A 22,809-nucleotide genomic window follows, 5' to 3' on the forward strand; every position below is an offset into this window, starting at 1 on the left:
GGAAAATACCTCCATAGAGTTAGTAAGCCTGGCTTGGAATTTGAATTTGATAAGCCGGTAATGATGAGCCATGATATTACCAGAGAAGCAAGCATATTGCATAATACAAGAGATAATTCTAAAATGAAACAAAACAGCAGCAACAGATTTAGGAGAACAAACCAATGATATGGTTGCAGATTTATGCTCAAAAAAATAAACATATCCCTTTCCTAGATATTAATTCTTCTTATTATGAAATTACTATTGAATAACAATAGTTACTTTTGAATTAGCAGAGTTGTGGCTCATGTGAAGTCTTGGTGAATGGCATATCTCTCATGGGTGCGTGCAAGCGTGCATGCTAAGTCGCTTCAGTCGTATCTGCCTCTTTGTGACCCCATGGACTGTAGCCCACCAGGCTCCTCTGTTCATGGAATTCTTCAGGCAAGAACACTGGAATGGGTTGCCATGCCCTCCTCCAAGGGACCTTCTCAACCCAGGGATCGAACTTGCATCTCTTGCGTCTGCCTACATTGGCAGGTGGGTTCTTTATCACTAGTTCCACCTGGGAAGCCCATGCTTCCCATATACATTTGATTATCAAGTCACAGAGCTCCCCATAAAAGGCACCACTCTGTGGCTTAGTCAGTATTTTAGCAGTTTTGCCCCAAGTTGCCTTTCTGTAGGCTGAGGGTTAGAGTTAGCATTAGAGCTCATGATGAACCTGTGGCTCTGTACCTCTGGCAAAGATAACCCACATGTCTACAGTGGAAGCATCTGTAGACCAAGGCTGTCCATTCCTCACCTGAAATATCTTTATTGCAAAGATCATATGATAAGCAGTGTCTATAAAGGGCCAGGGCAGAGCTGGATTGCACTCACGCAGTTTGCAAGCCCTGCTGTTTAATCTGCTGTTTGTTCACCCTGTAGTGCTTCATTCTGGGAAGAGGCCAGTGGACAGCAGGCCTTGGGAGGGACATTGTCTCCCTCTTGGCAACTCTTGGCATTTTAATTATTAAAGATCATCATCTTGGCTTGTTAAGAACCATCAAAACCAAACTGTGTGATGACATCTCTGAGAGCAAGGAGCCTGTGCATCTTTGCTCTGTCCTGGTGTGTGTCATGATGACTACTCTCACCCTGACTACTGGATGATTTTTCTATTAAATGTTATTTCCAAGAAAGGATTGCTGACTTGGTGCTTTTATTCCTTTATTTTAAAAATCCATTTCTGTAATAAAGATCTAAAGGAAAGGGTTCTGGCTCACTCACTCACTGGGGAGTATGAAATAGACATCTTAACTCTGTAGATCTGTTTACTCATTTGTAAAATAAGGTGTTGAGACTTGGTGCTGCACCGGAGAAAAGAGGGTCTCTAGGGATGTCCTGTGGAGCTCCATCTGCCCCGCATTTCCATCAGCCAGAAGGCATTTTCTTTTTTTTTTTTATTTTATTTTATTTTTAAACTTTACATAATTGTATTAGTTTTGCCAAATATCAAAATGAATCCGCCACAGGTATACATGTGCTCCCCATCCTGAACCCTCCTCCCTCCTCCCTCCCCATACCATCCCTCTGGGTCATCCCAGTGCACTAGCCCCAAGCATCCAGTATCGTGCATTGAACCTGGACTGGCATCTCGTTTCATACATGATATTTTACATGTTTCAATGCCATTCTCCCAAATCTTCCCACCCTCTCCCTCTCCCACAGAGTCCATAAGACTGTTCTATATATCAGTGTCTCTTTTGCTGTCTCGTACACAGGGTTATTGTTATCATCTTGCTAAATTCCATATATATGTGTTAGTATACTGTATTGGTGTTTTTCCTTCTGGTTTACTTCACTCAGAAGGCATTTTCATCAGCAAGGTGGAAGCTGTGGTGCTGAAAGGCATAGTGAGTATCTGAATGACAAAAGCAGAACAAAAAGACCAGCAGCTTAGAACGGTGGACTACCTCCCATAGATGAAGGCTTCCTCTGATAAAGCTTCTCTAATAGTATAAAACAGTGTGAATGAGACAGGAAGGCTACTGCTTCAAAGCAGTGTCTTTCAGTAAGATTCAGGAGAAATAGGATGTAAATTTACTGTGTGATATGGCTTCAATAAAGAAACTTAAATTGTATAAGCACGTATGATCAAGGACCTGGGATATGTCCAGATCAAATCAGTTCATCCCTCTGGACAAAACTATAATTTGAAAAGATACATGTACTCCTCTGTTCACAGCAGCACTGTTAACAATAGCCAGGTCATGGAAACAACCAAATGTCTACTGACAGATGAATGGATAGAGAGAATGTGGTCTATATACACACAACGGAATACTACCCAGTCGTGAAAAAGAATGAAATAATGCCATTTGCAGCTACATAGATGGACCTAGGGATTATCATACTAAGTGAAGTAAGTCAGAGAAAGACAGATACCATATGTCACTTACATATGAAATTTAAACTATGACACAATGAACCTATCTGTGAAACAGAAAAGAACTCACAGATATAAAGTTGGATCGTCGGAAAAGCAAGAGAGTTGCAGGAAAACATCTACTTCTGCTTTATTGACTATGCCAAAGCCTTTGACTGTATGGACCACAACAAACTCTGGAAATTTCTTAAAGACATGGGAATACCAGGCCACCTGACTTGCCTCCTGAGACATCTGTATGCAGGTTAGGAAGCCACAGTTAGAACTGGATATGAAACAAGAGACTGGTTCCAAATCAGGAAAGGAGTAAATCAAGGCTGCATATTGTCACCCTGCTTATTTAACTTATATGCAGAATACATCATGAGAAACGCTGGGCTGGAGGAAGCACAAGCTGGAATCAAGATTGCCGGGAGAAGTATCAATAACCTCAGATATGCAGATGACACCACCCTTATGGCAGAAAGTGAAGAACTAAGAGCCTCTTGATGAAAGTGAGAGAGGGGAGTAAAAAAGTTGGCTTAAGGCTCAACATTCAGGCAACTAAGATCATGGCCTCTGGTCCCATCACTTCATGGCAAATAGATGGGGAAACAATGGAGACAGTGACAGACTTTATTTTTTGGGTTTCAAAATCACTGCAGATGGTGACTGCAGCCACGAAATTAAAAAATCCTTGATCCTTGGAGGAAAAGTTATGGCAAACTGAGACAGCATATTAAAAAGCAGAGACATTACTTTGCCAACAATGGTCCATCTAGTAAAAACTGCGGTTTTTCCAGTAGTCACGTATGGATGTGAGATTTGGACTATAAAGAAAACTGAGCACCTAAGAGTTGATGCTTTTGAACTGTGGTGTTGGAGAAGACTCTTTAGAGTCCCTTGGACTGCAAGGAGATCCAACCAGTCCATCCTAAAGGACATCAGTCCTGAATATTCATTGGAAGGACTGATGCTGAAGCTGGAACTCCAATACTTTGGCTACCTGATGCAAAGAACTGATTCATTGGAAAAGACCCTGATACTGGGAAGGATTGAAGGTGTGTGGAGAAGAGGATGACAGAGGATGAGGTGGTTGGATGGCATCACTGACTCAGTGGACATGAGTTTGAGTGAACTCCAGGAGTTGGTGATCGACTGGGAAGCCTGGAATGCTGCAATCCATGGGGTTGCAAAGAGTTGGACATGACTAAGTGACGAACTGAATGTGAGATGTTATACGAATGTGAAATGATATCTCACTGTGGTTTTGATTTGCAATTCCTTGATGATGAATCATGTTGAGCATCTCTTCATGTGCCTGTTGGACATCTATATGTCTTCTTTAGAAAAAAAATGTCTCTCTAGATCCTCTGCTCATATTTTAATTGAGCTTCTTTTTGATGTTGAGTCATATGAATTCCTTGTGTTTTTTTGGTATTAATCTGTTATCAAATACATCATTTGCAAATATATTATCCCATTCAGTAAGCTGCCTTTTCACCTTGTTGATACAGTTACCATTATCATGCAAAAGCTTTTTAGTTTGATGTAGCGCCATTTGTTTCCTTTTGCTTTTGTTTCTAAATCATGAAATTTTTTTAAGGAAGAAGACTAGCAGACTTTCAAGGAGGGATGCTGAAATTTATTTCACAATATCTCTAGTTTGGATGAGAGTAGAGAATAATTGTTGAGACGGTGCTGCTATTGTAAAGGAGTGTTTAACAAGCATGCATTAAGCCTCTCTGGTTATCTGCTGTGATACTCAGCCCTTGGGTTACAGAGAATAAAGAGCTTTCTTATGGCTTCTCCCAATGGCCTTGAAAAGTCAAACAAACATGGAGAAATGACATGAAAATATGGTATTTGCTGTGTGGCAGGGATGAAGAAGAAGGGAACATGGAAACAAATCCAGCACTTAGCAGGTCAAAGAGAGCAGTAACCTCTTCTATCTCTTTTGTTATCCCAATGTGATTAACTAATACATTTACAACCCAGAGGAGCTTCCTATAGGTCAGATGCTGTTCTATTTTTACTGTGTATTAGTCACCTGATGCCATGAGTCAACTCAGAGGGCAGGAGGAGAAGTGGGCAACAGAGAATGAGATAGTTGGATGGCATCATCAAGCCTATGGACATGAGTTTGAGCAAGCTCCAGGAGATAGTGAAGGACAGGGAAGCCTGGTGTGCTGCAGTCCATGGGGTTGCAAAGAGTTGGACACAACATAGTGAATAAAAAACAACAGCAAAAAATTTACTCATTACTCCCATTCCCCATAAAAGCATGGGTGGCTGGTACTATTTCTGACCTCATTTGAAAGCAGAGGGAAATGATGCAGAAGGATTATAGGTTGTAAATCCCTGACATTTTCAATTTTTAATTTTATTATGTTTCATAAATACATCAAACAGTAGAAAGATGGAAAGCGAGAGAGAAAATCTAACTTTAAATTTATTTATTTTGTTTTTGGCTCTTGATTCTAACTGACAGTAGGTCTTGCCATCGGCAGCTGATTGAGCACCTCCCAAGCTGTCTCTTGATGGAGAGATGGGGAATCAGTATTCTGATGGTCTTGCTCATGAGCTATTAAGTTGCCTGTTGGAAGGCCCCCAGCATACAAGCACTCAGAAAGTGACACTTGGCTTCCTATTGCCTGTTGTGTGATCTTCACTCTTCTTTGCATGGCATTCATGCAGTCTGCCCCCAGATCCTTTTACCACCTCATGCCTTGTACCTTTCAGTCTCTGGTTTTGTTCATGCCCTTTGCAGATATGCCCACATTGTCAGGTAGTAACTGTCTTTCAAGGCCCTGATCAATTACCAGCCTCTACACATACCCCGCCCCTCGCCATGAAGCTTTCCCTGAGAGGTTTTCTTTTAAGTGTTGTTTGATGACCTCCTTTTGAGAGATGTGGAAAGATAAGTAACAGGGTTCAGAAGTAGATGTACAGGGATATATTAACAAAAGGATCTCACCTCTGAATCAGGAAGGTATTGCTGAATGTTTAGGGTGAGTGTTTAAAATAAAACTGAACTATGGATCATCTCTAGTTAGTATGATTTGGCCTTAAGAATTTTGGATATGTAAATATTTCTCAGCTATTTTTCCATAGGTAAGATTAAACATTTGATTTAACAATTATAATCCTTTGATTAAAAAAAAAAACTGAGAGAAATAAAAATTCTCAGAAAACAGAAAAAAAAATCCTGTACTTATATTGCAAAAATTATCTTGGAGAAGAGAGATCAATGTCTTATCTATCTGGAAGAGTGATCTGGGATTTTTCTTTTTCCATTTAGCTTTATGGGGCATTATCTTGAATGCACAGTGTGATTTTTACCTATGGATGTGATGAAAATAATTTAACAACATTACACTTTTGTTGTTATTCATTCGCTAAATCATGTCTGACTCTGTGACTTCATGGACTGCAGCACCCCAGGCTTCCTTATCCTTCACTATCTCTTGGAGTTTGCTCAAACTCATGTCCATTTAGTTGGTGATGTCACCCAACCATCTCATCCTCTGTCGTCCCTTTCTCCTCCTGTCCTCTTTCTTCCCCTGCATCAGAGTCTTTTCCAATGAGTTGACTCTTTGCATCAGGTGGCCAAAGCATTGGACCTTCAGCTTCAACATCCATCATTCTAATGAATATTCAGAGTTGATTTTCTTTAGGATGGACTGGTTGGATCTCCTTGCAGTCAGAGGGACTCTCAAGAGTCTTCTCCGACACCACAGTTCGAAAGCATCAATTCTTTGGTGCTCAGCCTTCTTTACGGTCCAACTCTCAGATCCATACATGACCATTGGAAAAACCATAGCTTTGACTATATGGACCTTTGTTGGCAAAGTAATGTCTCTGCTTTTTAATATGCTGTCTAGGTTTGGTATAGCCTTTCTTCCAAGGAGCAAGTGGCTTTTAATTTCATGGCTGCAGTCACCATCCTCAGTGATTTTGGAGCCCAAGAAAATAAAATATGCCACTGTTTCCAATTTTTCCCATCTGTTTGCCATGAATGATGGGACAGATGCCAGAATCTTAGTTTTTTGAATGTTGAGTTTTAAGCCAAACTTTTCACTCTCCTCTTTCATCTTCGTCAAGAGGTTCTTTTGTTCTTCTTCTCTTTCTGCCATTAGGATGGTATCATCTTCATATCTGAGACTGCTGATATTTCTCCTGGTAATATTGATTCCAGCTTATGATTCATTCAGCCTGCTATCTTGCATGATGTGCTCTGCATATAAATTAAATAAGCAGGGTGACGATATACAGCCTTGATGTACTTTTTCCAATTTGGAACCAGTCTGTTGTTCCATATCTGGTTTTAACTATTGCTTCTTGACCTGCATACAGGTTTCTCAGGAGGTAGATATGGTGGTCTGGTATTCTCATCTCTTTAAGAATTTTCCAGTTTCCTGTGGTTCATGTAGTCAAGGGCTTTATCATACATAGTCAAAGACACAGAGGTAGATGTTTTTCTGGAATTCTCTTGGTTTTTCTGTGATCCAGTGATGTTGACAGTTTGATCTCTGGTTCCAATGGCTTTTCTAACATCCACTTTGTACATCTGGAAGTTCCTGTTTCATGTATTGTTGAAGCCTAGCTTGTAGAATGGAGAAGGCAATGGCACCCCACTCCAGTACTCTTGCCTGGAAAATCCCATGGACAGAGGAGCCTGGTAGGCTGCAGTCCATGGGGTCGCTAAGAGTCGGACACGACTGAGTGACTTCACTTTCACTTTTCACTTTCCTGCATTGGAGAAGGAAATGGCAACCCACTCCAGTGTTCTTGCCTGGAGAATCCCAGGGATGGCGGAACTGGTGGGCTGCCGTCTATGGGGTCCAACAGAGTCGGACATGACTGAAGTGACTTAGCAGCAGTAGCAGCAGCTTGTAGAAATTTGAGCATTGCTATGGATGATACCAAAATGATACCAAGATGATACTATGGATGGTATCCAAAATCATTGCAGATGGTGACTGCAGCCATGAAATTAAAAGATGCTTACTCCTTGGAAGGAAAGTTATGACCGACCTAGATAGCATATTCAATAGCAGAGACAATACTTTGCCAACAAAGGTCTGTCTAGTCAAGGCTATGGTTTTTGCTGTGGTCATGTATGGATGTGAGAGTTGGACTGTGAAGAAGGCTGAGCGCTGAAGAATTGATGCTTTTGAACTGTGGTGTTGGAGAAGACTCTTGAGAGTCCCTTGGACTGCAAGGAGACCCAACCAGTCCATTCTGAAGGAGATCAGCCCTCCCTGAGATTTCTTTGGAAGGAATGATGCTAAAGCTGAAACTCTAGTACTTTGGCCACCTCGTGTGAAGAGTTGACTCATTGGAAAAGACTCTGATGCTGGGAGGGATTGGGGGCAGGAGGAGAAGGGGACAACAGAGGATGAGATGGCTGGATGGCATCACTGACTCGATGGACATGAGTCTGAGTGAATTCCGGGAGTTGGTGATGGACAGGGAGGCCTGGCGTGCTGTGATTCATGGGGTCACAAAGAGTCGGACACAACTGAGTGACTGAACTGAACTGAACTGATGGATGATACTACTTAAGATCAGAAATGTATAATGCTGTGTCCTGTGTCACTCTGTAATATCCTTGTTTTTCCATTTCTCTTTCACTATTTCTAATTGCTTCCAGAGATCAAGTTCTGATCAATGCTAGTATGTCTTAAACACCTCTGACACCAGTGAATCTCTCCTTTTCATCAAAAGAACATCCCTCAAGTTCCAACTCCACAGTAGACAAAAGCATTTAACAAGGCATTGATCGAGTTAGTTTATTTTCATTTTGTTTGCTTTTATAGTTGTCTATTTGTGGTCCATTGATTCTGGTTGTAAAGTTTTCTTTTGGAAAAATTTCTGGCGATTAGTGAAGTGATTTAAAGAAAACTATTGATAGAATGATAAAGTTGCTTAATATTCACAAATGAATGAATTTTGCAACATGGGTCTTGTAAATGTCATGACCTCCTCCCTAGTCATGCCTCAGTTCAGTTCGGTTCAGTTCAGTCACTCAGTCGTGTCTGACTCTTTGCAACCCCATGAACTGCAGCACGCCAGGCCTCCCTGTCCATCACCAACTCCTGGAGTTCACTCAGACTCACGTCCATGGAGTCAGCGATGCCATCCAGCCATCACATCCTCTGTCATCCCCTTCTCCTCTTGCCCCCAATCCCTCCCAGCATCAGAGTCTTTTCCAATGAGTCAACTCGTCGCATGAGGTGGCCAAAGTACTGGAGTTTCAGCTTTAGCATCATTCCTTCCAAAATCAGTGCCCCTTAATGCCATGCCCTTAAGCCATCCTGAACTTAGATGAGAAGGACATGGAAAGTGTTCAGAGTTTTGAGGTCCATCCGTACAGATTGGGGTTCTAAATCTACGGAGCCTAGGACAATGCAAAGTGAAAGTGAAAGTGAAGTCACTCAGTTTTGTCTGACTCTTTTCGACCCCATGGCATGTAGCCTGCCAGACTCCTCCATCCATGGGATTTTCTAGGCAAGAATACTGGAGTGGGGTGTCATTTCCTTCTCCAGGGGATCTTCCTGACCCAGGGATCAAACCTGCGTGTCCCGCATTACAGGCAGACTCTTTATTGTCTGAGCTACCAGGGAACCAGGGAAATGCAAAGGAGAACCCAATTATCATTTTGCTTTAGAATGAATGCAGAAGCAGAGGTGAGAGATGGTCTTTCGATTGTATTCCTTGAATCTCTAGATTCTGTTATTCCTGAGGTTGGTATACTTGTGAACTCTTGAAAAATTCAAGTCTATATTTTGAGTTAACTGTCGATCAATGTACAATAGTTTATGTATGCACAAAAAATAAAAAAATAAAAAAATCATGGAGCAATTCTAAGCCCAACCCACAGTAAGAAGCCAACCATCAGAACCTACCCCGTTTTATAGGCAAGAATACTGGAGTGGGTTGTCATTTCCTTCTCCAGGGGATCTACCCTTCACCCATTTCCCCCCAGTGGTCACATCCTGTAAAAGTGTAAGACTATCACAGCCAGGATAAGTGATAAGGTTACATTGTGGAACAGTTTCATCAACCCAAGGATCCCTTGCATTGTCCTTAATTAGCCACATCCACCTCTCCCTTCTGTTTCCCCACCCATCGCTGCCCCTCCCAACCACTTACCTGTTCATTTCTCTATACTTTGTCATTTCAAAGTGTTACATAAGTGGAATCATATCATATGTAACTTTTTTGAGATCAGCTCTTGAGATCTCTTTGAAATCCCCTTAATATAATTTCTTTTTTTTTTTACTTTATTTATTTATTTTTGGTTTATTGTGTATATCTATAGCGTATTCCTTTTTATTGCTAAATAGTATTCCCTTGTGTTGATGTATGGTGGTTTATTTAACCAGCCACCCACTGAAGGACATCCAGGTCCTTTCCAGTTTGGAGCTATTGTGAGTAAAGTGGCTAGATTAATTTATGTATGGATTTCGGTATAAACATAAGTTTTCATTTCTCTAGATAAATGCAAGGAGTTAAATTTCTAGATTATATAGTAGTTGCATATTTAATATTTTAAGAAAATTTCTAAGCTCTTTTCCAGAGTGTCTGTACCCATGTTACGTTTCTGACAGCAATGTCTGAGCCTGTGTACTTTAAACTCTTGCCTAAGCTGGTTGGAGTGTGATGTCTTGCCCTCTCACATTGCTTATATCAGATAGCTCTTACAACAGTAATGCTGTATAACACATCATCCCTAGGCTCAGGGGACTGTAACTGTCTAATCTAGGCTGGATTCAATGGGGCAGGTTCTGATGGTTGGCTTCTTACTGTGGGTTGGGCTCAGAATTGCTCTATGATTTTTTTATTTTTGTGCATACATAAACTATTGTACATTCCTTGTACAAGGCTGCTCATCAAAGCAATGTTTGTGATATACGGGAAGTAGAAAGACTTTAATCATCTCTCACTATCGTACAGTGTGCATCATATGCCAACTAAATTGAATGATTCTATACACACATACTTTTTTATCGTTGGTGGTGGTAAACATTCAGAGCAGTTTATTTGGTTTTAGACTTGCTCAGGGAGCAAGCAAGTGAGCAGAGATGAGGTTTACATATTTAAACAGTCCAAAGGATCTTGAAAGCAAGGGTAATTTCCAAGATGCAAAAATTTGTTTGCAGAAAGGTTTGGAAGGTTGGCATGTTATTTTCATTCATTTTTTAAAATTTGCCTTCAAACTACATTTCTGTAGCTAATTTTAAAGTTCTAATTAATTTTCAGGACCCATGGAATCTGTTAGGAAAATTTAGTTTCCAAACAGCATGCAGTTCTAGAGAATGATCCCTTTCTAAAATATTTGGATTATTCTTTTTGTTTGTTTCAAATAAGGTGTGTGGTTTTTGTTTTGTTTTAATCAGTCTGAAGGGTCATTTGCTACCTGTTGAAAGATCATCTTGAGTCCTCTTGTGCTTCTGCTGTTACACAACCTCACTGCACATAGCAAATCTCTGCTTAAATCTCATCTTCTGATATCTCTTGACTGAAGCGAGTCATGAAGCCAAGTTGAAAGTCAAGGGGTATGGGAATTCATTCTCTCTCCTGTGGGATTAAAGTCCAGTCACATGGTAAAGGGTGAGGAAAAAAGGCAAGAAAGAAAGAAAGAAGCAAATTCCTTTTTTTTTTTTTTTTTTTGGCATTTATTCTTCCAATTTTATTTTATTTTTAAACTTTACATAATTGTATTAGTTTTGCCAAATATCAAAATGAATCCGCCACAGGTATACATGTGTTCCCCATCCTGAACCCTCCTCCCTCCTCCCTCCCCATACCATCCGTCTGGGCCGTCCCAGTGCACCAGCCCCAAGCATCCAGCATCATGCATCGAACCTGGACTGGCAACTCGTTTCTTACATGATATTTTACATGTTTCATTGCCATTCTCCCACATCTTCCCACCCTCTCCCTCTCCCACAGAGTCCATAAGACTGTTCTATACATCAGTGTCTCTTTTGCTGTCTCGTACACCGGGTTATTGTTACCATCTTTCTAAATTCCATATATATGCGTTAGTATACTGTATTTATGTTTTTCCTTCTGGCTTACTTCACTCTGTATAATAGGCTCCAGTTTCATCCACCTCATTAGAACTGATTCAAATGTATTCTTTTTAATGGCTGAGTAATACTCCATTGTGTATATGTACCACAGCTTTCTTATCCATTCATCTGCTGATGGACATCTAGGTTGCTTCCATGTCCTGGCTATTATAAACAGTGCTGCGATGAACATTGGGGTACACGTGTCTCTTTCCCTTCTGGTTTCCTCAGTGTGTATGCCCAGCAGTGGGATTGCTGGATCATAAGGCAGTTCTATTTCCAGTTTTTTAAGGAATCTCCACACTGTTCTCCATAGTGGCTGTACTAGTTTGCATTCCCACCAACAGTGTAAGAGGGTTCCCTTTTCTCCACACCCTCTCCAGCATTTATTATTTGTAGACTTTTGGATCGCAGCCATTCTGACTGGTGTGAAATGGTACCTCATAGTGGTTTTGATTTGCATTTCTCTGATAATGAGTGATGTTGAGCATCTTTTCATGTGTTTGTTAGCCATCTGTATGTCTTCTTTGGAGAAATGTCTATTTAGTTCTTTGGCCCATTTTTTGATTGGGTCTTTTATTTTTCTGGAGTTGAGCTGTAGGAGTTGCTTGTATATTTTTGAGATTAGTTGTTTGTCAGTTGCTTCATTTGCTATTATTTTCTCCCATTCTGAAGGCTGTCTTTTCACCTTGCTAATAGTTTCCTTTGATGTGCAGAAGCTTTTAAGGTTAATTAGGTCCCATTTGTTTATTTTTGCTTTTATTTCCAATATTCTGGGAGGTGGGTCATAGAGGATCCTGCTGTGATGTATGTCGGAGAGTGTTTTGCCTATGTTCTCCTCTAGGAGTTTTATAGTTTCTGGTCTTACGTTTAGATCTTTAATCCATTTTGAGTTTATTTTTGTGTATGGTGTTAGAAAGTGGTCTAGTTTCATTCTTTTACAAGTGGTTGACCAGATTTCCCAGCACCACTTGTTAAAGAGATTGTCTTTAATCCATTGTATATTCTTGCCTCCTTTGTCAAAGATAAGGTGTCCATATGTGCGTGGATTTATCTCTGGGCTTTCTATTTTGTTCCATTGATCTATATTTCTGTCTTTGTGCCAGTACCATACTGTCTTGATAACTGTGGCTTTGTAGTAGAGCCTGAAGTCAGGTAGGTTGATTCCTCCAGTTCCATTCTTCTTTCTCAAGATCGCTTTGGCTATTCGAGGTTTTTTGTATTTCCATACAAATTGTGAAATTATTTGTTCTAGCTCTGTGAAGAATACTGTTGGTAGCTTGATAGGGATTGCATTGAATCTATAAATTGCTTTGGGTAGTATACTCATTTTCACTATATTGATTCTTCCAATCCATGAACATGGTATATTTCTCCATCTATTAGTGTCCTCTTTGATTTCTTTCACCAGTGTTTTATAGTTTTCTATATATAGGTCTTTAGTTTCTTTAGGTAGATATATTCCTAAGTATTTTATTCTTTCCGTTGCAATGGTGAATGGAATTGTTTCCTTAATTTCTCTTTCTGTTTTCTCATTATTAGTGTATAGGAATGCAAGGGATTTCTGTGTGTTGATTTTATATCCTGCAACTTTACTATAGTCATTGATTATTTCTAGTAATTTTCTGGTGGAGTCTTTAGGGTTTTCTATGTAGAGGATCATGTCATCTGCAAATAGTGAGAGTTTTACTTCTTCTTTTCCAATTTGGATTCCTTTTATTTCTTTTTCTGCTCTGATTGCTGTGGCCAAAACTTCCAAAACTATGTTGAATAGTAATGGTGAAAGTGGGCACCCTTGTCTTGTTCCTGACTTTAGAGGAAATGCTTTCAATTTTTCACCATTGAGGATAATGTTTGCTGTGGGTTTGTCATATATAGCTTTTATTATGTTGAGGTATGTTCCTTCTATTCCTGCTTTCTGGAGAGTTTTTATCATAAATGGATGTTGAATTTTGTCAAAGGCTTTCTCTGCATCTATTGAGATAATCATATGGTTTTTATTTTTCAATTTGTTAATGTGGTGTATTACATTGATTGATTTGCGGATATTGAAGAATCCTTGCATCCCTGGGATAAAGCCCACTTGGTCATGGTGTATGATCTTTTTAATGTGTTGTTGGATTCTGATTGCTAGAATTTTGTTAAGGATTTTTGCATCTATGTTCATCAGTGATATTGGCCTGTAGTTTTCTTTTTTTGTGGGATCTTTGTCAGGTTTTGGTATTAGGGTGATGGTGGCCTCATAGAATGAGTTTGGAAGTTTACCTTCCTCTGCAATTTTCTGGAAGAGTTTGAGCAGGATAGGTGTTAGCTCTTCTCTAAATTTTTGGTAGAATTCAGCTGTGAAGCCGTCTGGACCTGGGCTTTTGTTTGCTGGAAGATTTTTGATTACAGTTTCAATTTCCATGCTTGTGATGGGTCTGTTAAGATTTTCTATTTCTTCCTGGTCCAGTTTTGGAAAGTTGTACTTTTCTAAGAATTTGTCCATTTCTTCCACGTTGTCCATTTTATTGGCATATAATTGTTGATAGTAGTCTCTTATGATCCTTTGTATTTCTGTGTTGTCTGTTGTGATCTCTCCATTTTCATTTCTAATTTTATTGATTTGATTTTTCTCCCTTTGTTTCTTGATGAGTCTGGCTAATGGTTTGTCAATTTTATTTATCCTTTCAAAGAACCAGCTTTTGGTTTTGTTGATTTTTGCTATGGTCTCTTTTGTTTCTTTTGCATTTATTTCTGCTCTAATTTTTAAGATTTCTTTCCTTCTACTAACCCTGGGGTTCTTCATTTCTTCCTTTTCTAGTTGCTTTAGGTGTAGAGTTAGGTTATTTATTTGACTTTTTTCTTGTTTCTTGAGGTGTGCCTGTATTGCTATGAACTTTCCCCTTAGGACTGCTTTTACCGTGTCCCACAGGTTTTGGGTTGTTGTGTTTTCATTTTCATTCGTTTCTATGCAAATTTTGATTTCTTTTTTGATTTCTTCTGTGATTTGTTGGTTATTCAGCAGCGTGTTGTTCAGCCTCCATATGTTGGAATTTTTAATAGTTTTTCTCCTGTAATTGAGATCTAATCTTACTGCATTGTGGTCAGAAAAAATGCTTGGAATGATTTCTATTTTTTGAATTTACCAAGGCTAGCTTTATGGCCCAGGATGTGATCTATCCTGGAGAAGGTTCCATGTGCGCTTGAGAAAAAGGTGAAATTCATTGTTTTGGGATGAAATGTCCTATAGATATCAATTAGGTCTAACTGGTCTATTGTATCGTTTAAAGTTTGTGTTTCCTTGTTAATTTTCTGTTTAGTTGATCTATCCATAGGTGTGAGTGGGGTATTAAAGTCTCCCACTATTATTGTGTTATTGTTAATTTCTCCTTTCATACTTGTTAGCATTTGTCTTACATACTGTGGTGCTCCCGTGTTGGGTGCATATATATTTATAATTGTTATATCTTCTTCTTGGATTGATCCTTTGATCATTATGTAGTGACCTTCTTTGTCTCTTTTCACAGCCTTTGTTTTAAAGTCTATTTTATCTGATATGAGTATTGCTACTCCTGCTTTCTTTTGGTCCCTATTTGCATGGAAAATCTTTTTCCAGCCCTTCACTTTCAGTCTGTATGTGTCCCCTGTTTTGAGGTGGGTCTCTTGTAGACAACATATGTAGGGGTCTTGTTTTTGTATCCATTCAGCCAGTCTTTGTCTTTTGGTTGGGGCATTCAACCCATTTACATTTAAGGTAATTACTGATAAGTATGATCCCGTTGCCATTTACTTTATTGTTTTGGGTTCGAGTTTATACACCGTTTTTGTGTTTCCTGTCTAGAGAATATCCTTTAGTATTTGTTGGAGAGCTGGTTTGGTGGTGCAGAATTCTCTCAGCTTTTGCTTGTCTGAAAAGCTTTTGATTTCTCCTTCATACTTGAATGAGATCCTTGCTGGGTACAATAATCTGGGCTGTAGGTTATTTTCTTTCATCATTTTAAGTATGTCTTGCCATTCCCTCCTGGCTTGAAGAGTTTCTATTGAAAGATCAGCTGTTATCCTTATGGGAATTCCCTTGTGTGTTATTTGTTGTTTTTCCCTTGCTGCTTTTAATATTTGTTCTTTGTGTTTGATCTTTGTTAATTTGATTAATATGTGTCTTGGGGTGTTTCTCCTTGGGTTTATCCTGTTTGGGACTCTCTGGGTTTCTTGGACTTGGGTGATTATTTCCTTCCCCATTTTAGGGAAGTTTTCAACTATTATCTCCTCAAGTATTTTCTCATGGTCTTTCTTTTTGTCTTCTTCTTCTGGAACCCCTATGATTCGAATGTTGTAGCGTTTAATATTGTCCTGGAGGTCTCTGAGATTGTCCTCATTTCTTTTAATTCGTTTTTCTTTTATCCTCTCTGATTCATTTATTTCTACCATTCTATCTTCTAATTCACTAATCCTATCTTCTGCCTCTGTTATTCTACTATTTGTTGCCTCCAGAGTGTTTTTAATTTCATTTATTGCATTATTCATTATATATTGACTCTTTTTTATTTCTTCTAGGTCCTTGTTAAACCTTTCTTGCATCTTCTCAATCCTTGTCTCCAGGCTATTTATCTGTGATTCCATTTTAGTTTCAAGATTTTGGATCAATTTCACTATCATTATTCGGAATTCTTTATCAGGTAGATTCCCTATCTCTTCCTCTTTTGTTTGGTTTGGTGGGCATTTATCCTGTTCCTTTATCTGCTGAGTATTCCTCTGTCTCTTCATCTTGTTTAAATTGCTGAGTTTGGGGTGTCCTTTCTGTATTCTGGCAGTTTGTGGAGTTCTCTTTATTGTGGCGTTTCCTCACTGTGTGTGGGTTTGTACAGGTGGCTTGTCAAGGTTTCCTGGTTAGGGAAGCTTGTGTCGGTGTTCTGGTGGGTGGAGCTGTATTTCTTCTCTCTGGAGTGCAATGAAATGTCCAGTAATGAGTTATGAGATGTCTATGGTTTGGGGTGACTTTGGGCAGCCTGTATCTTGAAGCTCAGGGCTGTGTTCCTTTGTTGCTGGAGAATTTGCTTGGTATGTCTTGCCCTGGAACTTATTGGCCCTTGTGTGGTGCTTGGTTTCAGTGTCGGTATGGAGGCATTTGATGAGCTCCTGTCAATGAATGTTCCTTGGAGTCAGGAGTTCCCTGGAGTCAGGGTTTGGACTTAAGTCTCCTGCTTCCGATTATCGGTCTTATTTTTACAGTAGTTTCAAAACTTCTCCTTCTATACAGCACCATTGATAAAACATCTACATTAAAGATGATAAGTTTCTCTACAGTGAGGGTCACTCAGAGAGGTTCACAGGGTTACATGGAGAAGAGAAGAGGGAGGAGGGAGTTAGAGGTGACCCAAATGAGATGAGGTGAATCAATAGTGGAGAGAGTGGGCTAGCCAGTAGTCACTTCCTTATGTGCACTCCACAACTGGACCACTCCAGATGTTCACGGAGTTATACAGAGAAGAGAAGGAGGAAGGTAACAGAGGTGGCCAGAAGGATAAAAGGGGAATGAAAAGGAGGGAGACAGATCCAGCCAGTAATCAGTTCCCTAAGTGTTCTCCACCGTCTGGAACACACAGAAATTCACAGAGTTGGGTAGAGTAGAGAGGGGTTAGGGAGGAGACACAGGCGACCTGGTGGAGAAAAGGAGAGTCCAAAGGAGAGAGAGCAGTCAAGCCAGTAATCTCACTCCCTAGTGAAAAATGGGTCCTGAAGATTGGGTCCTTAAAGGTACAAAATTGGTAACAAATACATAAAAGCAAAAATTAAAAATCTAGAGTAGAGTTTGGAATTTCAAAAATACGATGTTAAAGAAAAGAAGAAGGAAAAGAAAGAGAGAAAGAACGAACAAACAAAAACAAACAAGGTCGCGAAAATTATAAAGAAAGTACAGGTACAAAATTGATAACTAACACCAGAAAGCGAAAATTAAAAATCTAGAGTAGAGTTTGGAATTTCAAAAATACGATGTTAAAGAAAGAAGAAGGAAAAGAAAGAGAGAAAGAACGAACAAACAAAAACAAACAAGGTCGAGAATTATAAAGAAAGTACAGGTACAAAATTGATAACTAATACCAGAAAGCAAAAATTAAAAATCTAGAGTAGAGTTTGGAATTTCAAAAATACAATGTTAAAAAAAAAAAAAAAAAGAAGAAGAAGAAAAAAAGAGAGAAAACAAACAAACGAATACGAACAATGTCACAAAAATTATAAAGAAAATACAGGTACAAAATTGATATCAAATACCAAAAAGCATAAATTGAAAATCTAGAGTAAAGTTTGGAATTTCAGATATACAATGTTATATAAAGAAGAAGAGAAAGAAACAGAAAGAAAAAAAAGAATCACAGAAATTATATAAAAAAAACTATAGGTACAAAATTGATAACATATACCAAAAAACGAAAATTAAAAATCTAGAGTAGAGTTTGGAATTTCAAAAATACAATGTTAAAGAAAAGAAGAAAAAACAAAAACCACCACCACCAACAACAAAAAAACAACAAGGTCAAAAAATTATAAAATATATATATATGAAGTTTGCTGAAGAAGAAAAAAATAGGGTCTTTTTTTTTTTTTTTTTGCAAAGTAATAGGTTATAAAAGTGAAAATTAAAGGAACAATAGAGGACTTAATTTTTTTTTTTAATTAAAAAAAAAAAGAATGATCGTAAAAATAATAAAAATATATCTAGGACTTTTTTGTTTCTTTTTTTGTGGGTGTTGTGGGTTCAGTTCATTTTTGGCTAGTTCCTTGGTCAGATTTATATTTCTCAAGATCTATAGGCCCCTTCCTATGTAGTCCGTAGTAACCACAGGTTTGATCTATTGCCTGTAGCTTCCAAGGCGTTTCCCTCTGTTATATCTTCTTCTGTTTGCTAGTCTCTTCAGTATCTGGTTTCCGCCCTGACTCAAAGGGCACGGTGGAGGACACTTTTTTTTTTTTTTTTTAGGCTTACTTGTTCAGTCGCGCTGTGGGGAGGGAGGGAGGGAGGGTGCAAACAAATAACACTGGCGTGGGCTCGCAGTGCCTCAGCCACCCTGGGTCTGCCCCGCTCACGGCGCGTGTAGCCTCCCTGTCCACACTGCTCGGACTCTAGGTTGTTCCGCCGGGAACAATCCGAGGCTGGCCCTGGGCTGCATGCACCTCCCAGGTCCAAGCCGCTCAGGTTCAGGCACTCGGGTAGTCCTCAGAGGCGCAGACTCAGTTGGGCCTGCGTTTTGTACTCTTCCCAGGTCCGAGCGCCAATTTGCTCTTCCCAGGCGAGCGCCAATGCTGCGACTTATTGCCTCCCCGCCACTCGGTTATCTGGATGTAAAACCGGCGCACCTTCTCAGGCAGATGTTGACCGTCCAGACCCCAAGAAGTTTTAGTTAGCAAAGAAGCCTGCTTACAATTTTATAGATAATGTCTCTCTGGGGCTGCGATTGCCCCCTTCCGGCTCTGGCTGCCTGTCACCGGAGGGGAAGGTCTGCAGCCGGCTATCTCTGTTCAGTCCTTTGTTCCGTGCGCGGGCCTGGCGGTCTTAGGTTAGGGCTGGCTTTTCGCGTGGTAGGTATCCCACAGTCTGGTTTGCTAGCCCAAATTATTTCGCTCAGATAGCGCTCAGGGTATTCAGGCCAGATTCTTACTCTCAGCGATGCAGCCCACGCCGCGCCTCCCTGCCCAGCCCCGATTCGCTAATGGCGGATGCAGGCGTCTGCGCTGCTTCTCTGCTGGGGGAGTTACCGTAGGGCTCGCAATCTGCGAGTTTTAAATTGTTTATTTATTTTTCTCCCTGTTATGTTGCCCTCTGTGCTTCCAAAGCTCGGCACAGATTCGGCAGTGAGAAGGTTTCCTGATGTTTGGAAACTTCTCTCTTTTAAGATTCCCTTCCGGGACGGAACTCCGTCCCTCCCTCTTTTGTCTCTTTTTTTTTGTTTTAAATATTTTTTCCTACCTCCTTTCGAAGAGTTGGGTTGCTTTTCTGGGTGCCTGATGTCCTCTGCCGGCATTCAGAAGTTGTTTTGTGGAATTTACTCAACGTTTAAATGCTCTTTTGATGAATTTGTGGGGGAGAAAGTGTTCTCCCCGTCCTACTCCTCCGCCATCTTGGCTCCTCCCTGCAAATTCCTTTTTCTATTGTCTACTCACTCCAAGACATTTCTCTTAGTCACACATAATTTCTAATGCCCACATCAGCATTACTCTTTGGTTCCTACCTACCAACTGTATCTTCTAGGACTGTAGTAAATTAATAGTAAGAATTTGTGCTCCTTTTTTCTTACAATATGTTTGAACCAACCACAAATGTGAGAGACTAAGCACATCCCAGAGTTCCAGAAATACTCTTACTTATATAAGCATATTCTGTATTATAAACATTTGTTTTTCTGACTCCATTCCCTCCATCACAATAACTAAATCATTATGGTTTACAAGTTTTATTCTGATGAATTGCTTTTGAGATTTTCTAATATTAGAGTATATGTCATAGTAGCAAGTACTCTGAATTTGGGATGAGATTTCTTAGCTCAAATCCTAGATAAGTAGTTGTTATCTATGAACATCAGTTTTCTCACCTGTAAAACATAAATGATAATCTTTCATAGTATATATGTGAAGATCAAATGGATTTTAAAAATATGTAAAATAGATTTTAAAGATGTCACACCAGTTAAAAAGTGAAAGTTGCTTAGTTGTGTCCGACTCTTTGCTACCCCATGGACTATACATACAGTCCATGGACTTCTCCAGGCAAGAATATGGGAGTGGGTAGCCTTTCCCTTCTCCAGGGGATCTTCCCAACCCCGGGTTCAAACCCAGGTCTCCGGCATTGCAGGCGGGTTCTTTACCAGCTGAGCCCCAAGGGGAGCCCTAGAATACTGGAGTAGGTTAAATACATTTGCTATCAATGTTGATAGTTTACACTTTAGAGAATGCCTTCTATCAGAAATGTTGCTTTGCTAGGTTTGGTTTCATGGTTCCCTTGGTCAATCTTCTAACTGCAAACACAGGAAAGAGATAAGGAAGGACCCATAATTGATCAAAGAAATAATCTGAGTCCATGTGGGCACAGATCTTTTCAACTCACGTTGTTGAATTTTATAAGACAAGATGATTTAGTTGGATGGACCTAAAGTAGACTTAACCATCCTTGCTCATCACCTCAAATACTTCTTCACTCAGTATTTACCTTGAACTTGATGATAGGAAGTCCGTGTGGATGAGAGTTGGTGGTATTTTTTCCCCAGTTGCTGGGACAATCCCCTAAGATTTGATGGTTCTGCTAAGTATGATTCTGTGTCTTTTATGACAACTGAAAATTTTGTTTCCTGTAGGGCAAATGGGGCTGCCTACTTTGTAAGACTTTCTTCAAGCTGCAAGCGGAAGCCTATTTATGTCTTAGAAAACTGATACCCTAATGTCACCAGGCCACTGGTCATCTTGGGGTTAGTTTTCCAACCACACAGTGTTTGTCTCTCTGCTGTTTTTTTGTTTTGTTTTTTAAGATAAATCCTTCTGGCTTCTGGGATCCCTCCAGCTTTAACACTTTAGGAATCTATGAATAGGCTCTGATTTCTCTGTAGCTGTGCAAACAGATGGTTTGTGTCCAAGGGATTGTTGCAGCACGGTAACTCGTTTTCCCACAGTGGGAGCTCAGGGCATCCATGACTCCATGTTGGTATTTCACATCACGGGATCACGGGTACATTGTCAGGGCACAGATCCAAGTCTGGTCAATAAACACTGGGTTTAGGTTTCCTTGCAATCCACTAGGACCTCTGAATCGTTCTCTACACTGACCCAGTTATTTGAAACCGGTCTGGTTTTTGTCCAGCTTTGCTCATTTTGATTTGCAACATTCTGTCTATTTTGGTGTATCTAGGAGATGTCTTTTTGCCCAATAATGCAGGATTATAGTATACTTTTAATTTTTTTCTTTAAGCCAATACTCATGAAATAATGAGGGACCAGTTTTCTGTTTGTTTTATTTTAATATCCAATCTTTTACGGACCTATACTTATGAAATCATGAATTTGGATGTTGTGGCAGTTCTAGATTGCTATAATTCTTTTTAAATGCTTGCACTCAATTTTGCACATTATTTGTTTACATGCGTGGATCTATTTCTGGGTTCTCTAATTCTGTTCTGCTGGTCTATTAGTCTATCCCTGTGCTGATTCTACACTGTCTAAATTACTATGGTTTTATAATAAGTCTTAATAGAAGCTAAAATGAGCCTCTTATCTTCTGAACCAACGTTCTTTTTCAGAAATAACCTGGCTGTTTTTGGACCTTTGGCTCTTCCATGTAAATTGTAGAATCAGTAGGTCAAGTTTTACAAAGAATATTAATAAAATTTTCACTATAATTTAATTTACTTATCACTTATCAGGAATAGTTTTGATATTTTCAGTAATGTGTCTTCTGATATCAGCATGGTTTACTTAACTAGTTATTTAAGTTTTGAGTAAAGATTTATAATTTTCTCAAAATATTTTCTTATATATATTTTATATCCCTAAGTGGTTTATAATTTTATTGTTATTACAAATGGTATCATTTTAAAAGATGTTAGAAAATATACCTTCTAATATTTTGTGGCTATTTTATAAACACATTGGGTTGGCCAAAAAGTTTGTTGGGGTGTTTCCATAAGATGTTACAGAAAAACCTGAATGAACATTTTGGTATCCCAATATAATTGATTTTGGTATATTAATTTTATCTCCAGCAATGTTACCAACTCACTAAATAAAATAATTTCCCTATACTTTTCTGTTTTCCATACAGTCATGATTTGTGAATAATAATGATCTCTCTCTTGATTATTTATTTTCTTGACTTATTGCAATTGTATTAAGGGATTGCATTAGTTTTGTGCATGGGCCATAACAAATAGCACAATCTGAGTGGCTTAAAACAGCTGAAATTTGTTTTCTTACTGTCTGGAAGCTAGAAGTGCATAAGTATGTGTAGAGTCTTGATCTCTCTGAAAACTCTAGAGAAGAATGATCCCTTGGTTTGCCAACATCTGATGGTGTTAACAGGCTTTGGTGGCGGAATATCTCTAGACTATGCTTCTGCCTTCCCTTGGTTTTTCCTCTCTGTTCAGTTCTTGGAATTAGGGAACATTGTAAATCCAGAATGATTTCTGATCAGAATCCATAGCTAATATATACATACAAAGACTCTATTTCCAAATAGGGTCATATTCTGAGGTCCCAGGTGGAAATGAAATTTTTTAAAATGAATGAATGAATGATTATTATTATTTGCTGTGCTGCATGGCTTGTGGCAGGATCTTAATTCCCCAACTGAGTATTGAACCTCTGCCCTCAGCA

The 22,809-nt window shown here is 39.3% G+C and overlaps 1 long non-coding RNA gene across 2 annotated transcripts in view; it reads left to right on the top strand.

The window, feature by feature from the left end:
• LOC133235178 (uncharacterized) overlaps nucleotides 1-22,809 on the top strand; it is a 614,403-nt gene that overhangs the window by 448,157 nt on the left and 143,437 nt on the right. The gene's annotated exons all lie outside the window — the stretch shown is intronic.

The sequence above is a fragment of the Bos javanicus genome, chromosome 22 (assembly GCF_032452875.1).
Source record: "Bos javanicus breed banteng chromosome 22, ARS-OSU_banteng_1.0, whole genome shotgun sequence".
Classification (NCBI taxonomy): Eukaryota; Metazoa; Chordata; class Mammalia; order Artiodactyla; family Bovidae; genus Bos; species Bos javanicus.